The following is a 23,361-nucleotide window of genomic DNA, read 5'->3' as shown; positions in this document are numbered from 1 at the left end:
TCAGAGAAAATCTCAGTTTGTTCCTGCCAATGTACAGTGATACTCCCAAGCACAAAACTAATTCTTCTATTTGTAACGATAAGTAATATTATATAGCTATTACTAAGTGCCAGGACATCATGTTAAGCTCTTTACAAGTATCTCATTTGATCCTTACAACAATCCTAGGAGGTAGGCATCATTTTTTATCCCCATTTTATAAATGAGAAAATTGAGGCAAATAGAGGTTAAGTGATTTGCCCAGGTATGCGTCTGAGTTCATATTTGAACTTAAGTCTTCCAGACTCTAGCCCTAGGACTTTAAACACTGTTCCACCTAGTTATATTAAGAATATTCTTTCTTGCAGGAGCTCAAATTCAGTGGATGCTTTTTAAAAATAATAATAATATGTCTGATGGCTATACAACAATTACAGGTGGCCAGTTGTTTCACTGGTCTTTTTAACTCCTTTTTTTCCCTTTAAGATGACCAAATCCTGAGAATTCAGGGAAAATTTAAGCCTAATATTCTTTCCCAATTTCTTTTTTTTAAGTCAGGATAGCTGAAAGATATGTTTTCAGATGCTAACTTTAACCCACAAAACTACATTAAATATGATTTATGAGTGGTATATCAACAGAAATAGTTCATCAAGATTGACATGTATATCAGATTGCCAAACCCTGAAAAATTATTTCATCTTCAAGGCTTGCATGCTCTCATAGATTTACCATTTTGGGAAATTTTAGAATTCTGTTTCCAAAATGTAAAATCTCTGAATTGTGTCTGTTCCAAAACAAATCACGTCCACAGCTATTTTTACATTTCTAGAAAATAAAATTTAAAAGGGAATGCATGTCAGCACAATTAGAAATTAATGGTTCGGGTTTAGTTTCTTCTGTAATCAATGCAAGAAAATGCAAGGCACAGAGAAAGATTTTGAGGCTCAAAGTAGAAAGAACCAAATGTAGTCTTCTACTTTGTATCATTGGTTACTTTTTAATTCACTTCTTATTGAGAATAAACAAAGTGAGAGTCTTTTCTCATGCTGAGCTTTGGGCACTCCTACCCAGGGTGTCTCTTGTCAGTTTGTTTCTGAAAAGTGCAGAATTCTCATTGACTTCCTGAAGTGCAGAGCAAACCACAAAAATGGAGAGTAAAGTGAACAAAGTTAAATCAGTATATAAACCCCCCCAAAATTCTGGATTTGGATGTTTATTTTTCATAGAAATAGCATCATTTCCACTCCATTCCTAAAAGAATTTCTAGAAGAGAAAGCAAGACAATGAAGAGAAGGATGGTGAAACCTGTTAGAGAAGAGATTTTTGCTCTGCGGCACAGCATAAACAAATTTATCTTTAATGTTCTTAAATGCAGGTATCTTAACAGAAGAGCCCTCCTCAAGCACACTCTACTGGATACTCGGTCCATACCATAATATCAGCCCAAAGATATCATGGAATTTTCTTATCATTCCCACTTAAAACTGATAATATTTACCCTTAAAGTGAGGTTAAGTTGCCTCTCTGCAGAGTTCACTGTTAATTTATGGGATAAGTTATATGACTTTTTTCTGAGACCAGACACAGATACTGAAGGAGCTTAAACGCTTTCAGGTGACTTGTTTTTTGGTGTAGATATATGATCTCCTTGTTATATAGAGCTCCAAGTAAGGAAATTCTCTACACCACTGCAGATTGATAACAGTTGATGTTGTTTATTTTTGACACTTTGTTTTTCTCCCAACTACAAGCATAAACAATTTTTAATATTAATGTGGTTTTTTTTTAATTTTTGAGTCCCATATTCTCTCCCTCCCTCCTCTTCCCACCCTTTTGAGACAGTAAGCAATCTGATTATAGATTTTACATGAGCAATCATGTAAAAAAATTTTTTTCCTAATTAGTCCTTTTGTGGAAGAAAACAAACAAAAAAATGAAGAAAAAATTAAAAAATAGCATTTTCCATTTGTATTCAGAGTCCGTCAGTTCTCTGTCTGGAGACAGAAGGCATTTTTCATCATAAGTACCAGCAACTATTGTTCTGTAATTTTAATCTTAGAGTGGCCTGAAGCCCCAAGAGATCACAAAATCAGTAGGTTTTAGAAGTAGGACTTGAACCCAGGACCTTGTAACTCCAGGATGATTCTCCAACTGTGACTCTTCAAGTGAATAACTGAAAATAATTTACTTTCTCTTTTCTGTAGAAAATATAATTATTTTCTTATCCCATTAGATTCATCAGTTTGTTATTAAGTACCTACACTACACACAAAGCATTGTCCTAATTGCTAGGAATATAAAAATGAAACATGATACAGACCTGGGCACCAAAGAGCTCACAGTATAAAATGAACTACATACAAACAAGCAAGCACATACACACACACACACACACACACACACACACACACACACACACACAAACCCCTCTATCTATCAAACTATATAGAGGGTAAAGAGGAGGGAGGAAGGAGAGAAAATGAGCATAAAATTTAGAAAGCTGTGAAGTGCATGAGAGAAATAAAACAGAAAAAAAACTGAGAGATTTAATAGGGGAAGAGACTATTGATTGCTGGTGGAATTGAAGATGGTATCAAGGCTAATTCTTACAAGAGAAGAATTAGAGACGGTAGGCCCAAACTTATAAAAGGAGGTAAGGTCAGAACCCAATTGGCAAATAGCTACATGAAAGACTTCAACTCTTCAATATCTCTATGATCTCTATCCATGTCGATATTCTCTTCAATGTATTCTCACACCTATGAAAGTTGTCATTCAAAAAATGTATAATCAAGAAAAGGAGGGAAACCAAGAGTGAATGATAATAAATGATTACTATTTGCAGATCTTTATACACATGGAAGTTAAAAGATCTATGAAAAGACCTCTAGTAGGTTGAGGAGATCCTCTTTAGATAATTTACAGAAAGACACAGAATCAAAATCATACACACAATTAAAAAGTATGAGTTGGCTGTAATCTGCGCTTTTTGAGGATAACCACCAATCCATTGAAGCATTTAAGTTTTATATTCTTCTCATAAGATAGTTCTGAAGTAAATCTTTATTATTACTCAACAGTTTACAGAAGTGAAATCAGGATTGAAAAGTTTAAATTATTCACCTAGGGTAAAAGAGCTAATAAATAGGTTGCTGGAGCTAGAATTTTGAATTGAGCATCTTTGACTCTCCAACCAAAGTTAAGCTATCAGTTAAAATTTACACTATAAGGATATACAAAAGGAATATCTTCAGCCAAAATTAGTCTAAAGTAAAAGAGTTAACAGAACCTGTAAAAGTTAGATTCTTCATTAGTATATCAGGGACCTATTTCACTGGATTGTGAAAACCACTTTGGAAGCCACATATCACTATAAAAAGAATAAATTACTCTTCTACCATCAGAGAAGGAGACAAAGAAGGAACAGGCAGGTAGAAAAAAATCAAGTGTATTGATCAGGGAGATCAAAGAGGAAGAGAGTTTCATTATAGGACTCCTTGCCTATCATTTCCTAACTTCCTGTCCCAATCTAGTCCCTTATTCATCAACATTCATTCTTTACACCCTTGACACATTAAGCTTCCTAAAACTTTACTGTCAATATGTCACTACAATTTCAAAATGTTCAATAGCTCTTCATTAGGTATAAAATAAAGTTCACCATAAATTTATGCCATTCAGTATTAACAACTGGGTCTTCACAGCTGCTGGAGAAAATCCAAGTCTTCACTTCTACTGCATTCACTGTAGAAATTTTTAAAAACCTTTCCATTCACATTAAGCCAGAACTCTACCCAACTCCAGTCCTCTATATCTGTTTATGATCTTCTTTCCTATCTTCCTAAGACTGAGACCCTCTCCTATGATTTTTCTTAATTCCCCTTTTTCATATTTCAAAACTTCTTCATGTTGTCATCTACTTCCTGTTTCAGGAAAAGTATTCTTCTTGTCTACCATGTCTGTTGTTCCCATCTTTTTTTTCATTCATCTTCTATTTTGCCTCCTGCTGACTCCAATTCTTCCTCAAAACATGTTTAGATTTCCTAAAAAATATAAAAATCTTCCTTTGATTCAATAAATCCTCAATTATCTTTTCTCCTCTGTTAACCTTCCAATTCCCAACAGCATTTATCTATACTCAGTCCTTCAACATCCTTAGCATACAATCATTTCTCTAAATCCAACCTTTATCCCAAAATTCTATTGAAAGTTCTCTGTTAAAGGTTATATCAAAGGATGAACTTTTATGTCCAAACTCATTTCCCCTCTAAAACCTATTCTTTCTCTTAACTATTCCCTTTCAGTTAATGGCATCATTCTTTCATTCACTTCATATGCTATCATCACAATATCTTTGTCTCTCTTTCAGAAGGAAGGAAGGAAGGAAGGAAAGAAGGAAGGAAGGAAGGAAGGAAGGAAGGAAGGAAGGAAGGAAGGAAGGAAGGAAGGAAGGAAGGAAGGAAGGAAGGAAGGAAGGAAGGAAGGAAGGAAGGAAGGAAGGAAGGAAGGAAGGGGAGAAGGGGAGAAGGGAGAAAGGAATGAAAAGGGGAAGACGTCAGTCATTTAAAAGGAATTCAACAAATCAAATTAATTCTATCCCAAGATACTAAAAGAACTTAAAAATGAAATCACTAAACTGCTGTTAATGAAATGTGAGAAATCATGAGAATAAGAGATGCGTTATAATGGTGATGAACAATAACAGAACAGACCGTCAAGTCAGATTCAGGCTCAAATCCTGCCTCAAGATACTAGATATTTGTACCTGGACAACCTCTTACCCTTTGTGTGCATCCATTTCTTCAACTATATAATGAGTAGCTTGTACTTGATGGATTATAAGGTCCCTTTGAGCTCTAAATCTATGATTCTATGAACAAATGTCCTATAAAAAAGAAAATATCCTAATAAAAAAGGAAAAGACAAAAGGAGGACTTTTTAAAACTACAAAATTATTAGCTTAAGATAACATCCTAGAAAAATTCTAAAATAGATCATCAAGTAGATGGTTTATAAGCACTTAGATTCACTAAAGATAAATATCAAACTAATCTCATTTCTTTTGTATATATACACTTGTAAACAAGATAGAGAGACCTGGACTGCACAAAGAGTCCAGTGAGATTGATTCACAGATGAAGGGTAATAACCAAAAAATGTTTATTAATGGATGAAATCTAAAGGAGAACTCTAATAGTTTGTCATAAGATTCTCTCTCACCCTGTTCTGTTCCCTATCACGGGTGTCCAAAGGTTGCATATGATTTTGGACTAAGTTGCTTCTAGTATCCTATACAAATCTTGCCTCTATGAATAATTTTCAGGAAATTATTATTGTCAAAACTCTTGAAAAATTAATAATACAGAACTAGACTAAAGGTAAAAGTCAATATGTGCTGAAATTACTAGGATAATGCCAAGTCAAAACAGATTTTTTAAAATATGCTCATTTTATTTCTGTTTCTAAAGTGTCAAGAATAAGCATCTTTTTCAGAAGGTTAAATAAACATAACACATTGCATATTTGCTGTGATAGATTTAAATGACCACCAATCCAAGAAAAAATGTTTTGTTTTTACTTTACAGTTAAATATTGAGGACTATGTAATTTTACCTAAAGTTAAACTCAACTGTGCAAATTCCCTTTCCAACTCAACTTCAGTTCTCTGTCTTGGCTACACACTTGAGAATTCTGGGTTAATTATTCTCCCTTTCCCTCCTTTTTAATTATATTCATTATGATATATCATTTCATTAGCAACAGTAGCATAGTGGAAAGAATCACTGGAGTCAAGGGACCTAGTCTTTGTTATACCACTAACTAGCTTTGTGATCCTGAAAAGGTCCCTTAACCTCTCTGAGCCTCAATTTCATCATCTGTAAAAATTAGGGGATTAGACTAAATGATCTCTAGGGTCCTTCTAGGTCTAAAATGCTACAATAGCTAACAACTAAAACCACCTACCACATTACTTTATACATTGCCAGAAGTTCATAGATGCACATAATATATCTTGTCTAAAATTAAGGGGTTCTTGGGTATAATTTAGGCCCAGAAACCTTAATTATGAAAATCAGTTTTAAAATAAGGTCTGTATAACTGCCAGGAAACCCACTGAAACTGATCCCCCAAATCATGGATTGGAGATTCTCATTCCAAGGATAAGAATGGAGAAACACTATCTTTAAACAGACTGAGCTCTGCAAATTTGTTCTCTGCCAAAAAAAAAAAAGTACCCTTTAAGTGTGGTATGTATTTTTAAATAAAGCAACAAAATTAATTTTTTCACCATTTTTAATAATGAAATGGCAACCTCTAAAATAGCTTAAGATGCTTTGTAGTGTAGCAAAACCCAAGTTTGGAACTACTATCCTGAGGACTGGCCATGAAACTTGCTTGGATGCCCTAGGAAATGTTGAAATCAAAAGTAGATATAGGAATTATTTGCTCGAATCTGACAAAGTGTAGACACCAAAGTAGCAAGTCACACACACACACACACACACACACACACACACACACACACACACACAACCTGAAAGGAATCTTGAGAGATCAGTTTTTCTAACTTTATCTTCAGGTAGATAACGAAACACAAGTCATACTCTTAGTCGTCGATGTAGTTGGAATTAGAACCCAGGACTCCTGATTTCAAATCCTTTTTTAGTGTATAGTGAGAACTTGTTAAATTTACTAGATCTAGGATTACAAAATCAGTCTAATTATCATCATACAATGATGACAAGTGAATAACTTATTCATTAAAAATACATGTAGTTTGACTTTATCTCAAATAATAGAATAAGCAGTGAGATGGAGGCAGTCTCAGAGTTAGAGAGACCAGCTTCAAGTTCTGACTCTAACAAATATTGACTGAGAAATCCTAAGCAAGTCCTTGAATCTCTTATTCCCTCCATGGGAAGTTTTTAGGACAAAAATTGCTGAACAATCATTGGTGTTCATTGGTAGAGTTTCTTCACCAGGTGTATACCAAATGAAATCATAGATTCCAGATTATACCCCTCTAAAAAGGGGGAAGGGATTTAACTTCAATAGTCTCGGTGATGCTGCTGAGAGTAATAGAAAATACAAATCTCAGCAGAATCACAAATTCTGGTGGGTTTGATGAGCAATGGAAAGAGGCATGGTGAGTGGAAGCAGGCTACAGTATATTACCAACAATGTCTTGCATTAAAGACATGTGACTTATAACTTGGCATAAAAGAATATTGAAGAAATGCATGACCAGAAAGGGGGTAGATGGTGCTGTAGTAAAAATGAAGGATAACACGGGAGCAACCCAAGAATTGAACTGAAAATCACAAAATATTAGAAGACCTACAACAGAGGTTCTTAATCTGAGATTTCAGGGGTTTATTCCATTAAATTGGAGAGGAAAAAGTACATTTTTATTTCTATATAATCGGTTTCCTTTGTAATATCTGTGTTGTATTTTATGTGGCCAAAAACATCATTCTCAGAAAGGTCACAGGCTTCACCAAAATGGCCAAAAAAATTAAAAAGTTTTAAAACTTCTTGCTCAGAAGTTTTCAGTGCATCTAGATAAATACTATAAAGAAAGAATTTACAGAAAGACATGGAAAAAATTCTTATTCCATAAGAAGGCATGGGAGGCATGTATCCTTGGGGATCAATTGATTGACAAATATTCATTGTTTACTATGTCACGTGCACTTTTCAAAGCACTGATGACATAGAGACAAAAATTAATCATTTCTTGCCCTCAAGGATCTAACATTGGAATGGCTAAAATCATCCAGGAGTCAATAAAGTAGCCCTATGCTTTTTTAAATTTCTTATAATAATAACATGGAATTCCACTTTTTATCTTCCATCCCTCAATAAGTAATCTTTTGATAAAATTTTAATTGTTTTCAGAGCAGTCACATGAATGGTAGGATTTCAAAATTCAAAATGCTGGTAAGGTTTTTCTCAATGTTAAATACCATGGAGATTTCATAAGAAATAAACACCAGGATTTTCATAAAAAGCCATCCCAACACCATTTTCCCTTTTTTAACTCTTCAAGCTCTTCATTCTTGTGGTTAACCTTGATAAAATAGTAATGTTCATTCTCTTCTAGTAACCAATTAGAGTTTCTGAATACTCAAGACAGACTGACTACATCTGATGAAACCACACTTGGTTTTCTCCAAAAAAGTAAGTTGTCTTCTAACTTGGGCAAAACAGAGGAGATTCACACTTATTTTCCTCAACTGAAGGACCCTGCCCTATCATATTTTAGAAATATTTTTTCCCAGGCAAGGGGAAAATTTCCTTTTTTCATGTGTTGTGGTCTCAGGAGCTTTGAAACAACTTCCTGCTTATGCTACAAATTAGTTGCTTTTGCTGCTTGGACTATATATCCCTGATTCAACTTCTTTAAAATTTTTATCAGAAAAATTGATCCAATCCATTTACATCCAGGACCTACTATTCTCCAATATCTGATTCAGCTTTCTCTATAGAGATAAAGCTTCGACCAATAATGTAAAAAAAATATTCCACAGATTATTTGAGCTATTATTTTAAGGTTTTATGTGGCCTTTAAAAATGGTCAGAATATGCTCTAGACCATCTAACCCAGTACTTCCTAGTTCTTGGTCTGTGGCAAATATTTACTGGCCCACAAACCATTTACTACCCAAGATCTTCCCTTCTTTAGATCTATAAACTTAAAATACTAACTCTTTCTCCCATCACTCCAGCTCCCTCCTTTTCCTTGGTTCCTGGACCCTGCCTGCTAGCCACTGAGTCTCTTGAGATTTCATTAGAGAATTTAGATATTTTGCAAGCCCACAATATAATCTGGCCTGGGAAATATTTTTCTAATGCCTCTCTTTAAATCTCCATCCCCACTCTCCAGTGTTCCAGGTTATTTTTATGTTCCTTAGGCAGCTTAGTCTTAATTACATTAGGTAGGTGCTTCATGTAATCATCCTTCGACTTCTGGGATACTTGCTCAAATGTAGAAAAGAAGGAATAGTGATTTGTCTCCTGGAAAGAGTGCTATGAAAATTTTGGAGAGACTGTAGGTGACACCCACTGATTCTACTACAGAATCTTTCTCATGCCCATTTTATTCCATCTTGGATTTCCACTGATTTGACTTCTTTAGTATTGTTTAATAATTCTGTGCCTTCCCTCTAGTCAGTGCATATCTTATATGTACATAATACTTGTTTGGCATTCAAACTCCTTCACATCTTGACCTACTTGAAACTTTTCTAATTTTCCTTCATATTATATACTTTCTCTGTCTGTCTATCACTTTCCTTCCAGTCATACTCAGTCCAGTCATACTAGGCTATTTATTTGCTATTCCTCAAATATACCACTCCACATACCCTCTCCATGCATTTGTACTGGTTGTTTTCCATGCCTGCAATGACTTCCCTCCTTACTTGTGCCTTGAAGCATCCCAGGTTTCCTTTAGGACTCAACTCAGGTACCTTCTGTGAGAGGTCCTTCCTAGGTTTCCTCAATTCACACTAGCTGGTAGTGTCTTCTTCTCTACAGTTAGCATATGTATTTTTATAGAGCTCTCCATGTACGGTATCCCCACGATTATAATATAAGAGAGCTTGGAGCATTTCACGTCTGTCTTTGTATTCCCAGAGTGTAATAGTTAAAACCAACTGGTTTAATACTGGAAAAGGTTATACTGCCAAAGTTTTATATTGTCATCTTACTTATTTAAGTTATATACAGAGTATATCATGCAAAAGGATACACACTCAATGAATAAAAAACCAGAATGGAGCTTGCTGGGTGAAATATCAAAAATCTCAGGTATGCAGATGATGCTACAATGAGGGCAAAAAGAAAAGAATTAAGAAACCTTTTGCTGAGAAAGAAAAGTGTGTAAACGTTGACTTGAAGCTTAACATTTAAAAAAATGAAAACCTTGGTAACTGGCCCATCCTGACAAATAGATGGAGAAGAAATGGAAGCAATGTCAGATTTTATATTTTGGTGTTCAAAGATCACTGCAGATGGTGACAGTAAATTAAAAAGACACTTGTTCCTTGGAAGGGAAGCTATGGCAAATCTGGGCTACATATTAAAAAGCAAAGGCATTGCCTTGCTGACAAAGGTCCACATACAAAGTTTTGGTTTTCCAGTAGCCGTATGTGGCTTGTGAGAGTTGAACAATAAGAAAAGCCAGGTGCTGCAGAACCAACACTTTTAAACTGTAGTGCCAGAGATTTTTTGAGAGTCTCTTGGACAAGGAGATCAAATCAGTCAATACCTAGATATTAATTCAGATTATTTAACAGAAGGGCAAATGCTGAAATTGAAGCTTGCATACTTTGGCCACATAATGAGAACTAATTGGAAAAGAACCTGAGGTGGGGAAAAACTGAAGGCAAAAGGAAAAGGGAGAGGGGCAGCAAGGTGGTCAGTGAATTGAGAGTTAGGCCCAGAGGCAGGAGGTCCTGGGTTCAAATTTGACCTTGGACATTTCCTAGCTATGTGACCATGGGCAAATCACTCTATCCCCATTGCCTAGCCCTTACTGCTCTTCTGCCTTGGGACCAGGATTCAGTCTAAGACAGAAGGTAAGGATTTTTTAAAAAGGAAGATGGCAACGGATGGAATAGATAGTGTCATGGAAATAATAAAGATGAACTTGGACAGCCTTCATGAGATAGTGGACAGAAGGGCCTGACATGAAGGTCTATGGGGTGACAAAAAGTTGGACACAACTGAACAACATTAACAACAGCATACCAGGAGTCTAGCATAATGCTGGCCCATTGTAGATATTAAGAGAGATACTTCTTGGCAATATAATTAATCAATCCCACATTCATACCTAGCTTGGGCATAGTAGTTTCCAATCCCTATAGAAGCCTAGCTACCTTCACTGTAGCTTATCATTGGCAGAGAACTGACTATGAATTCAGAGGACCTGGATTCAAATTGCAGCTCTGCTAATTACTACTCCCTGTGTGACTATAAATAAGTTTATATCTCTGGGCTCTAATTCATTCAACTATAAAATAAAATGGTTCAATATGTCACTAAATATATAGTTTATAAAACTGATTAATAAAAAGATGGCAATTCATATTTGTAAATTGTTTTAGAATTAATAGAACATTTGGACCCAATCTTCCTGGGGTAGTCTGACCTGAGCAGACTTTACAATGCGATTCATCCTTAATGAAGCCAACGCTCACTTTTGATGTTTAGGTTGCCATGTCACACTAGCCACATAGTGAGTATGAAACCCATTAAAACCCCAAGTCTTTTTCACACGAACTCCTGCATGGAGGTGATTTTTTAAACTCAAATGTTTAACTTTATAATAACTTCTATTAAATATAACATTGTTTTGCTGTTAAATCCTAATCTAGCCAGATATTTTAAAATCACAACTGTGTTACCCCTGTTTAACTTCATTTCATCTACTAGGTCATCCAGTAAAGTAATCAAAATTTCTCAAAGAGAAATTTATTAATGTAATTTTATTTTTTAAGTATTTTTCCATGGTTACATGATTCATATTGTCTCCCTCCCTTCTGCCCTCCCCACTCCCAGAGCTGATAAGCAATTCCACTTAATTATACATATATTATCACTCTATATCTATTTCTGCATTATTCATTTTTGTAATCTTTTAAAACCAAAACCCCAAATCATATACCCAAATAAGTGATAAATCATATGTTTTCTTCTGCATTTCTACTCCCACAATACTTTATCATAAGTCTCTCAGAATTGTCCTCGATCAATTCATTGCTATTAGTAGTCAAGTCTATTACATTTGATCATCCCACAATGTTACAGTCTCTGTGTATAATGTTCTGCTGGTTGCGCTCATTTCACTCCACATCAGTTTATGCAGATCCTTCCAATTCTTATAGAACTCCAAAGAGAAATTTATTGTAGGAAATTTCATCTAAGGAGGACTGGATAACATGAGGCAATGCCTTGAAATACTACTTTTTAAAACAGAGAACTTCAACAAATACTTTTTTCTATAACCTTCTAATATTGAGTGAAAGCATTTAGAGCCCTATAACTTTAAAGATGATAGGAAGTAACAATGTAATTCAGGTACCTTTCTCTTGAATTATCTAACTTAATAAAGGATTAGAGTTTAACAAAATTAGATAAATGGACTGTTAACCCCTCCATAATATTCATTCTCTCAAACAGCAGATGTCTCAAGTTAGCCTTTGACAAGTGCCAAATCCCATTCAATTAATAGTTTAAATCTCTGATGAGTGCCCCAATTATGTTTTTTGTTGCTGTTGTGAATTGAAGAATTCATATGCTTTGAAAAATCAGACTGCTGAAGCAGTCTGAAGCTCTGAACATTCAGAGCTGACCTAAATTTTTGCTCAGATTGAAGGCCACAAAGATTCTTTCAAAGATAGATTAAAGAGTTGGCTGTAGGTAAGGCTAAACTTATACCAAAATGTACTGTACACATTTAGAAAAATATTTAGTTGAACCTGAAGAATTCCATGCATCATAAAGCATGGAAGTAGCAATTTGGGTATGAACAATTTTATAGGCAAGTATTACCAATTGACCACCTTAGCCACAAAAGAATCTTATTCTTATGGATTCTGACAGATGTTAAGTAGGACTGTGCATATTAATGGAATTGTCATAACAGGTTACCTAAAAAATGGACCTTGCCAAATAACTGAATGAAGAGCCAGTTGGACTTAGTTGTTTGTTATTTAAACATTAGCAAGTCATATCAAATAGGATGCTTTTAGATTTTTAGTGTACATTGAAATTAAAATTGAAACTAATTGAAAATTGAAAATAATCTTCTTTTTGAAAATAATTAATGAATAGGTTTGTATAAAATTCATTCTTTCAGAAAACAAAGCAGTATTCTCAGCAGAGGGGGAATTACTTTTCATCCCATTTGCTGTGGCTGTAGAGCAGACATCCAACTCATCTAATGATTCTACCAAGTTATTTAAATGGAAGTTATAAAACAGAGGAGGGTAGGAAACACCTCCCTTTATATCATTTAGTATAAAATTTCATTCATCAAATGACCAAACCTTCTAACACTGGTGTTGACAATAATATCACAATCAAGACTTTCAAGAAACAATAATAGTCTGGAATTCATCCAGATATCAGACAATTTATTGTACTCACCAATATCACCAGGACTTCTTGGTTACCCCAATCCAATTCCATCTCTTTCATCCCTGCTCTATTCCTTATCTGTCTGTTACATAGAACTAAAGAATATTTTAATTCTTAAAGAGATTTTGATGTTTCCTGCAATTTATTTTCAGAAAATATTGAATTAGTATGAATAGAATCTTTTACATCTCATTTATTCAGAAGGAAATGCTCAAATGAAATTATTTTCATCTTCAGGTTTTACTTTTTATTTCCTTCCTATTCTTTCTTCTATCTTTGTTTTACCTTCCTACTTCAAAATTCTCTGCAAGCTATAACAAAAGAAACAACCCTATACAGTGACCCTCTGATCACAAACAGTACGTAAGTCATTAAATAGGAAGACATATATGTTACCTTGAAGTGTTCACCATGATGAAAGAGAAAGAGATCCATCATAGAGTCCAAGCAGAAGGGATATTTTCTGTGAATATTGGTATTCTCTACTTGTTCTTTTTTAAAAAACCCTTACCTTCTGTCTTGGAGCCAATACTGTGTATTGGCTCCAAGGCAGAAGAGTGGTAAGGGCTAGGCAATGGGGGTCAAGTGACTCGCCCAGGGTCACACAGCTAGGAAGTGGCTGAGGCCAGATTTGAACCTAGGACCTCCCATTTCTAGGCTCGGCTCTCAATCCACTGAGCCACCCAGCTGCCCCCTACTTGTTCTTCTTGAATCAAAATATGACTTAAAAAAACATTATGAAGGTTTCCTCATAACAAAGAACATCATTGAACCTTCTAGAAGAGAACTAACCACTCAAAAGAGTAGTTTGGCTTGATGATCCATTCAGAAAAAAAGCAAAACAGATGAAAAATGTCTGTTGCCTGACTATAATATGCATTTGGAGAGAAAATGTACAGAACTTGTCCTTCAGCATGCCTATCTAGGACAGATAATATAAATGGACTATGAGTTGGGTCTAGAATTAGACTAGGCTGCCTTTAGGAAAAAGTAAATGTCCTTTAATGACCTCAAACTCTAGAATATTTCCCAAAATTCTGCTGATGTTGCTTTATAGCTATAAGACATGGGGCACAGCAGATATCAAAGGAATGAACAGGAATTTCATACAAACAGCAATGGCATGTGTTGGCTATGACTAGGAAACAACATATAACCAATGAGCAATTTTGAAGACAAGCAGGAGTAAAAGATATAACCAAAGAACTGTATAATATGAAGGGAAGAGGAGTTATCTATATATTAAAAGACAAATGATTAGAATTAGAAAGCCTGACCACGTCAATGGTATCTTCACAATATCAAGAGAAATAAAGGCCTCCACCATATTGGATGGTTCCTTTTTGGTCAATTTATTGGGAGTCATGGACAAGAGTCACACTGAATGGGAAAGTGATGGATCTCTTGCAATTCATGTCACTAGAATAAATGTCTAAATCAATGACGTATCTATTGAGTTATTATTTGAATCCCTTAAGTTATTTTCCCTTAGTGTATCAGTGATCATTAAGAAAAAAAGAAATATTCATCCTTGCAACATAAATAGTAGTTCTAACTTCCAGTTAAAATGATTTCATGATCAGTAGAAAACCCAAGGTTTGTCACAACTACTCCCCAACAGATTAAAAAAGATGGTGGGCAGCAGCTCCTAACAAAGCAATGATAAAGAAACTCGAGGAGAAACTATGATAAACATATTTAGGGAATAGGTCAAGCCATTCTGTTAACAGATCATACAGAGGCATTCTTTGTGCATTAGGAACAATCCAGAGAAACTTGCAGCCTGCAGCCAACTGCCTGGAAATAGCAAGATATACCTGTGATCAGGGAGAGCTGTAGAAACCTGGAGCCTATAGCTGTATCATTGATCCCTGATAAGAACCAGGAGGCTTCAAAGCTTAGCCTTATGAGGACAGCAACACAGCTCAGTGTACAGTGCCAAGCCAGGAGATGAAAAATCCTGGGTTCGAATCTAGCGCTAAACCCTTCCTGGCTGTGCAACCCTGGGCAAGTCACTTAACCCAATACTGCCTTTCTGCCTTAGAATTGATAGGTAAGGGTTGAAGGTAAGGGTTGAAAAAAAAAAAGCTAAGACCAAGAGGGCAGTAATCAATTCATATTCTAAGTCCTTCCCTTAGAGTTCTTAAACTTTGCAGCTCACATGGCCTCTACCCATGGAGTCCTTGAAAACAAAGAGCTCACATACTTTGAGGACACAATGATAGAACTCTAAATAGTATATATCAGAACCAACCAATACCCCATCAGTCCTTGTAGAAGTTTACAGATACTAGCCTTGAAGCAAAGATCCAACTAAGTAAATATGTCTGAAAAAAAATTAGTAAAGAGAAGACGCCAATAATAAAGAAATAGTATGGATCCAGGGGCACCCAAGCCACAAACTGAGAAGAAAAGAAAAATTTCATACTATATGCAAGCAAAGTCTCAAAAAACACAAAACTATGCCACACTTCTATAAGAAGTGAAATGAAATGAAAAAAAATCTGTAAGAAATAAGGTTTTAAAATATGATTAAATGAAAAACAAATGAGAGTGCTAAAGAAAATAATTAGAAGTGAAATGGGCCCAAATTTCTCAAAAATTAGAATGAATTCACCAGGAATCAATGGCTCCATGAGGCAATAAGAAATACTAGAACAAAACTAAAAGACTAAAAAATTAGAAGAAAATGGAATCTATCTCCATTTCTTTTAAAAAACCAACATGCAAAAGAAGTTATAAAGAGCTAATCTGAAACTCATTTGGACTACCTAAAAACCACATTTTTTAAATTACAAATTAAAATTTTTCAGACCTTTTGGAACCAAGGAATAAAGTGAATGAATAAAGAATCCACTAGTCACTTCCTGGAGAAAAAAAATGGAAATTATTAGGAATGTTATAGCCAAAATCCAGAGCCTTCAGGTCAAAGAAAAACACTGTTAGCAGCTAAAGAATTCATGTACCAAGACACTTTAGTAGTTATCTTCATAATTATCATTATAATTAGACATAACACTAATATCATGCTAACTCATTATCTCATTTGATCATCCCAACAGCTGTGAGAGATAGGTGCTATTATGATCACCATCTCATAGTTGAGGAAACTGAAGTGAACAGAGGTTAAGTGACATGCCCAGAGTCACACAGGTATTAGAAAACAGAAAAGCCAAAAGGTAGAAATAAAGAAGGAGAGCATTCAATGCAATCAAGAATAATCACAGAGAAGACTTGGGTCAAGTGATGAAGTGTGGCCTACAAAGAACAAGAATTCAGGAGTTGCTAGATGATAAAGTATATGGAAGGAAGTAAAAAATAAGAAGCCTAGGGAAAAAAAGAAGGGGCAAGATTGTGAAGAGCTTTAAATGCTAAACAAAGCATTTGAAATTTGATCCTGAAGGTAATAAGTAATCTGCAATCATCTTTTTCTTTTCTGCTATACTTTGCATATGGAAATGCTATGCTTTTGTTTTAAGTGTTGATTAATTTTTAAATAAAAATATACTTTAATAAATCTTGCTTAGATTTGTTAAAGTTTTAAAAGAAATTACAATTCACAACTTAATGGAAAACATAGATTAGGACTCTAAATCACAAGTTCTTAAACTTCGGGAAAGCCATATTACCATATTACAGTAGTTTGGTAAAACTGATTAACCCCTTCTCAAAATTGTTTTTAAATGTACAAAATAAAATACATAGGATTACAAGGGAAATCAACTGTAATGAAATATATTTGTCAAAATATTCTAAAAGTATTTGTTCAGGACCCCCAGGTTAGGAACTGCTATTCTAGATTTAATTAGGTAGGTAAAAAATGCAAAAAAATTTGGGGTTTATGTTATTATCACTGCCTCTTTAAAACTGATTACTCTAATAAATGCTTTCTCATGTTTCTAAATAAACTTTTTTTTAACAACTGATTTTATAGGCTTCCTGAACTTTCTACTTTTTACCTTTGGGCAGTTTGCAGAATTTATTTTTTCCTGTTCCACTTTGTTAAAGTTATCCAACACAACTCTCATTTTATATTTCATAGGGCTTCTTTCAAAGTGTACTAATGATGAAGTTAAGAGACTGGCTACTAGAATGAAGATTGGCAGTTGATAAAGTCTCTATATTTCTGAAAATAAATAATTGAGAATGCAACTAGTGCCTATGTGAAAGAGGCAGGTAAAGCAATTCCCTGCTTGCTATCACTGGGAATCTGGTAGTTTTGTTGCATAAATGAGTTGCCCTTCAGTGAACTAGAAAATTCATTTAACCAGAGAATATATCATACTTTGACCCTATCCATTAAGCAAGCTACCTTAATAGAGTGTGTGGCTTCTGGCACATCTTGGGAAATCCACAAAACAACTTGAAAAATAAAGGTATCATATAATGTCTCAGATGAATATTCTTTATTCTGAGAGAGCCAGAAAGAGAACCAGAGACAGAGAGACAGAGATGGAAAGGCAAAAGCAGAGGAAGAAGAGACGTAGATACAGAGCCAGATAGAGGTAGAAACAGAAATAAAGAAACAAAGCGAGACAGAGACACAGACAGGGAAGAGAGGAAAGGAGAAAGAATAGGAGAAAAAGAGAGGAAGATGAGACAGGGAGGTCTGGAGAAAGAGGGAAGGAGTACTGGGTAAAGAGGAACAAAGAAGACAGCAAAAGAAAGAGAAAAAAGGAGAGGAGGAGAAAGAGAGAGCCCAAAGCTAATTGGAGTGTAGAGCTTTAGCAAATTACTGTTTACAGGGAACAGATAGAAACTCATACTAGACAGGGGCTCTGAATGGACCATTTCTCTCCAAATGATGTCTATGAACACACTGAGAACTCAACAAAGGAGACTGATCCCTAGAAATCCTTGGTCCAGTTATGAATGACTTTACCTGTTATGATCAAGGGATCGTATTCTGCTCTTAATTAGACAAAGTTTTTTGCAAAAGCTAAATAAGAAAACCAGGCTTACAATGGCAATGTTCATTTCAGCAGTTTTGAGCTAACAAGCACACAGTGAACCATAATTTCCACTAGCTTAAACTACTCATCATCAGGGATTTGTTACCAAGAGGCAAAGTGTGGGCTCAGGCAAAGTACTGGGATCTGGGAAATCTAACCTTGGCTGGGTCACATTGTCTTACAAGGTAAGGTTCCAAAAGTCACATAACATTTTTATACCCTCCTGCCTCACTTCCAAAGTAGATGTAAACAATCATCATCATCACCATCACAACAATAAAGCTAAATAAGCTATTCCAAACAAATTTAATGGACTTCATAAACTTAAAAAAATTGCACCGCTGAAGTTGTAACCACACTGGGGAATTTGAAGACATTATCCCATTTGGAGATGATGGGCTCCCAGCTAAAAGCTTCCTTCCACCCCCAAAAAAGATACTTACATTTGAAATAAATCTTGTGACTATTTCTGGGCCACATAAGGACAAAATTCCTGCATGATGCCTGTACCAAGAAGCAGTTCTGCAGATGTGGTTGTTGTCAGAGGGTATTTTTTACTTAACTATTATTCTGTGCTATGAGGAAGAATTCAATTCTATGGTAGTTTGGAAAGGGAGAGAAATCATCAAATTGTATAAAAACAAAAAGCATCAATAAAACTTATTTTAAAACAAGTAATGCTGAAGTGAAGAACCTGATGAGAATCAGACTAGCTGCTATCAGAATAATAGATTGAAATTTTAACTGACATTTAAATTAATCTTTCTAGTTTCCAAAGCACTTTACACATATTCGCATATTTAAATTTTACAATAACCCCATGAGGAAAGGGTAAAAGGAATTTAAATGAGGAAACTGAGATTCAAAAGCATTAAATGTTTGCGCATAGGCCTATACTCTAAATCTCTTACTCTTTCCCCTCTTGCCATGTGGCCACTCCAGTACCATAGCAGTACAAGTCATGATCAATCAAAACAGTAATAGATTACCAATAGGAGACCTCTTGCACTAATGGACCGAAAGAAAATCTTGCCAAATTAAAGATAGCTCCTTTATGTCAAATGGAGAGCCTGAAGAAATTAATTTGCACAAATTAATGGATCTACATGTACATACAAGGTGGAAATCAGCCTAAATTAGAGTTGGCTATAAGTTTTTAAGCAAGATGCATCCTATATTCCTACTGAAATATGCCTGTTCACCTGAAACATGTGACAACATGGAATTTTTTAACCAATGGCTTACTAGTATGGACATCATTCAAAATGTCAAGGATACCCTTCTGGACACCTTGGTCCATTCATCTGAGGATATACCATGTACATGTTCCAGTAGAGCACAGTAATGTCACAGTTTCCCAATTCTTTTCTCTACTTTTTGCTGACATTTTCACTCTACAAAGTATTTTGTGATGGAGAGTGGAGAATGGTGCAAATTCTCTCTCTTACTTTGGAGCAGTCATTGCATTTCTCTCGGTTTTCTCTTTGTAAAATGATGAGGAGACTGGACCAGATGGCCTCTAAAATACCATCCAACTCTAAGTCTATGATCCTGTAGTGCTAAGTTCCTGGCTTATCCTCCTCTGTTGCCTTCAATGACAAGTTTTTATTCTTGTTTAATAAAGAACTGAAATTAGGAAGCTTGACAAGTTCCCCAGAAGGAGACTGGACCAGGAAGGCCAGAGTTCAAAATCTTCCTCAAACTAGACAAGTCACTGAATCTTTTTTGTGCCTTGTGGGAAAGGGAGGGGACAGGGTCCAGCAAGGGAAGGAAACAAGCATTTATTTAATATTATTACCATGTGTTGGGCACTGTGCTAAGCACTTTACAAATATTATCTCATTTAGCCTTGGTTTCCTCATCTGTAAAACGCAGTAATAATAGCTCTGAGAATCAAGTGAGTTAACACCTATAAAGTGCTTTGTAAACCTTAAAACACTATATAAATGCTAGCCATGATTATTGTTGCTGTTTTTGTCACTGTTGTTTTTAAGTGAGTAGAGTTGGATAGCACGCATTGCCAAATGTACCTCAGGCACAGATTTTCTAATAACATGTCTATCTTCATTTAACAACTGCCATGCACAATGTTGTGCTTAAGGCAAATGTTTCTAAGAAATGTGTTTGTTAGCATGTAAAGGCAAACTTGGGTATCAATGGTGCATTTTGAGAGATCTAAACCTCATCCATGTGGATATTCATGAGTATATACAAATCACATCCCACCCCTTATATGCCTCTCACTTATGTCCTCCAAAATTTTTTCTCTACAGAGTCCACCCAGTGTTCAGGAGATCTTCCTCTAGATAAGTGGTTGCAAACTCAAATAGAAATGGATCCCTGTGGGCACATATTGACTTGGGCTTAAAATGTAGTATTAGCAATGTTTTGTTGCATTTTTATTTATTTTGCTAAACATTTCCGAATTACATTCTAATCTGACTTCCCCACAGGCACTTGGGCATTTTGTGAGGCATGTGCTTTGTGTCTGAAATCTCTGTTCCTAACTTTCTTCAGTTCAGAAACCTCTTTGGAAGTCTGGTAAAAACTCTAAACCACTTCTCAAATTAATGCTTTTAAATGCATCCAGTCAAACTCATAGCCTTACAAATTATATTGAAATTAAAATGTTTTGTTATTGCTTTGCCAGTAAATTTACAAATCCCCCATGGAAATCTGTCCATGGATCTCCATGGATCCCAGACTAAGAATGTTTGATCTTCTGCCATTATATATATATATAGTTTGATCTTCTGCCATTCTATATATGACAAACATAGCATATAGTTATCCTTTGCTCTCACTATATAATTGCTCCACCTCCCTTTCTGGCAATACGTTTCTCTGATGACCTGCTTTGAACCATTTTCCTCATATAATTCTTCATCAGCAACATGCCCCAGGCTTCTCCTCCTAAACATGGGCCTTACCACTGCCCTTTGGAGGACTGGCAACTCTAACTCTTCCAAAACTATCATACCCTTGACTTGCATCCACATGGTACCATTGGAAGAATAATGGATTGAGTTGGATTTTTTGAATTAGCTTTTGTTTCAAGGAGAAGCTTAGAGTCATTAAAAGCACCATGCAATTTCCAAAATCAGAATTTGGTCAACTTATTGAGAAATTATGAATCTGAATTAGGGGGCTCTACAATGTTCTAGGATATAGTGTAATCAGTACATGCAAGAATAGAGTATCTCATCACATATAATGATTTGAACTCTATGCTGGACCTCCTCCATAACAGTGGAAGTACCTTGGGTGAGAATATATCTTGCTTTTTCACCTCATCTGACAGTAATGATAAAAGACAGGATAAGGGAGCTGACTAGAGAGCCAGTCCTAGCATCAAAAAGATCTGGCTTCAAATCTTGCTCCTGACACATATTTGTTCTTAAGCAATATACTTAACCTCTCAATGTTTCCAGAAAACAAATCTATTACAAAGGAGTGGCTATATCCATAGGAGGGGAGAATTTCCACACTGAAAACTCTCCATCACAACGAAATCACAGGTCCAGACCTCCTTCCACCTAAAATCAAAGGGTTATTAAACAAAGTTATTGGGGGGGGGGGGGGGGGGGCGCAAGTTGATTCAGTGGACAAGGACTTGATTTCAAATCTGGCCTCAGATGCTTCCTAGCTGTATGACTCTGGCCAACTCACTTAACCCCCATTACCCAGACTTTACTGCTCTGCTGCCTTAGTAGTGATTCTAAGACAGTAGGTAAGGATTTAAACAGTCTTTTGAAACCTGTTTCTATTCTTATGACTTACAGTGAATTGTATACATTGTATACATGTGACCCCTTGTTGATAGAAATCCCTTAAGGTAGCATGGTGCTCTACTATCCTAATATTTTTCATAGTAAAGAAGTAATAAACACAGTAAGATCGTGTATTTTTGATCCCTTTCATTCAGTTGGCTTTTTTAAATCTTTTTTAAATTAAATTTATTTATTTGTTGGTTGGTTACATTAAAATTCTCAAGTATCTGCCTTTCTCCCCCCTCCCCCCTATTAGAGAGGGTATCATTTATCTTGCTTTTTTTCTATTTATCATTTCTTTCTCTGGAAGTGGTCATATACAAGTCATTCTTCAAACAATAATTCAGTTGACTTATGTAATATTCTCTTGATTCTGTTCATTTTATTCTTCATTCTTTCATGTTGGTTGTTAGCTTGTTTGTTTTAAAAAAACAGAATGGTATAGAATATCATTTGCAAAAGTTTTCCTGATGCATTTTCATATTGTCATCAGATATCCTGATGCAATGGCATAATTTTCTATTAATAATTTTCTATTGATGGAAATAGGGGTATAGATATTGAAAATTATTGATATTCTCTCATTGTCTCTGTTACATTTGTCACTCTTAGGTACCTTGAGAATTGATTCCTAACTGCCCCCAAAATAGTGTCACTATTAGCACAGACCTTCTCGGTAAAAATGCATAGTTGAGCTGCTTCTCCTATCTTGGTTTTCTTCAATGTTGTTTACATTTCCTTATATGGTACATTCCAGACTGTAATGTTGGGGTCCAAATGTGGAGATTCAACTCTATGTGATCATTTAGAAGAATTTGTTGTAGAAATCTCTACAGATCTTTATCTTTGGGGGTTTGTTCTCTGTTCTCCTTCAAGACATATCCTGAAGTGCCCTGGGGATAGATAAATGACTTTGTGTGATTTCTTGTCAAGCCTATGATTAAATTGTTTTTCTCTACACTTGATCAGCTGTTTTTCAGTCATGTCTAACTTTGTGACTTCATTTGGAGGCACAAAGATATTTGACAACAATATTGGAGTGGTGTGCCATTTTTTTCTCCAGATCATTTTATAAATGAGAAAACTGAGGTTAACAGGGCTAAGTGACTTGCCCAGGTTCACACATCTAGGAAGTGTCTGAGGCCAGATCTGAACCAAGGAAAATAAGACTTCCTGATTCCATGCCCAGAATTCTATGTACTATGCCATCATATAGCTGCCCCTACCTGCTTCTTGCCATTTTATAAGGTGATAGTTGTTCATAAACTATTATATTCTGTAAAATTTTACAAATGAGTTTCTACTCTGACCCAGTATTGATCTTATTCACCATATCTTTCCATTTGTCAAGAAAATCAAATATCTGCAGGCCTGTGGTGTTGCTAGAGTCTTCTAGGTCCTTGAAGACATTATCACGGGTTAATTTCCTTAGGAAATGGTTATCTGTCAGTGTCAGTTCTGCCACCCTCTCCCACATAGTTCTGTGTCCAGGGTTGTTTTAAATAGCT

The 23,361-nt window shown here is 35.4% G+C and overlaps 1 protein-coding gene across 14 annotated transcripts in view; it reads right to left on the bottom strand.

Annotated features, from left to right (window-relative positions):
• FHOD3 (formin homology 2 domain containing 3) overlaps positions 1-23,361 on the bottom strand; it is a 719,587-nt gene that overhangs the window by 571,203 nt on the left and 125,023 nt on the right. The window lies entirely within an intron of this gene.

This window comes from Monodelphis domestica, chromosome 3 (genome assembly GCF_027887165.1).
Source record: "Monodelphis domestica isolate mMonDom1 chromosome 3, mMonDom1.pri, whole genome shotgun sequence".
In the NCBI taxonomy this organism is placed as follows: Eukaryota; Metazoa; Chordata; class Mammalia; order Didelphimorphia; family Didelphidae; genus Monodelphis; species Monodelphis domestica.
The sequence above is the reverse complement of the archived record's forward strand: the minus strand, read 5'-3'. Positions and strand labels throughout refer to the sequence as shown.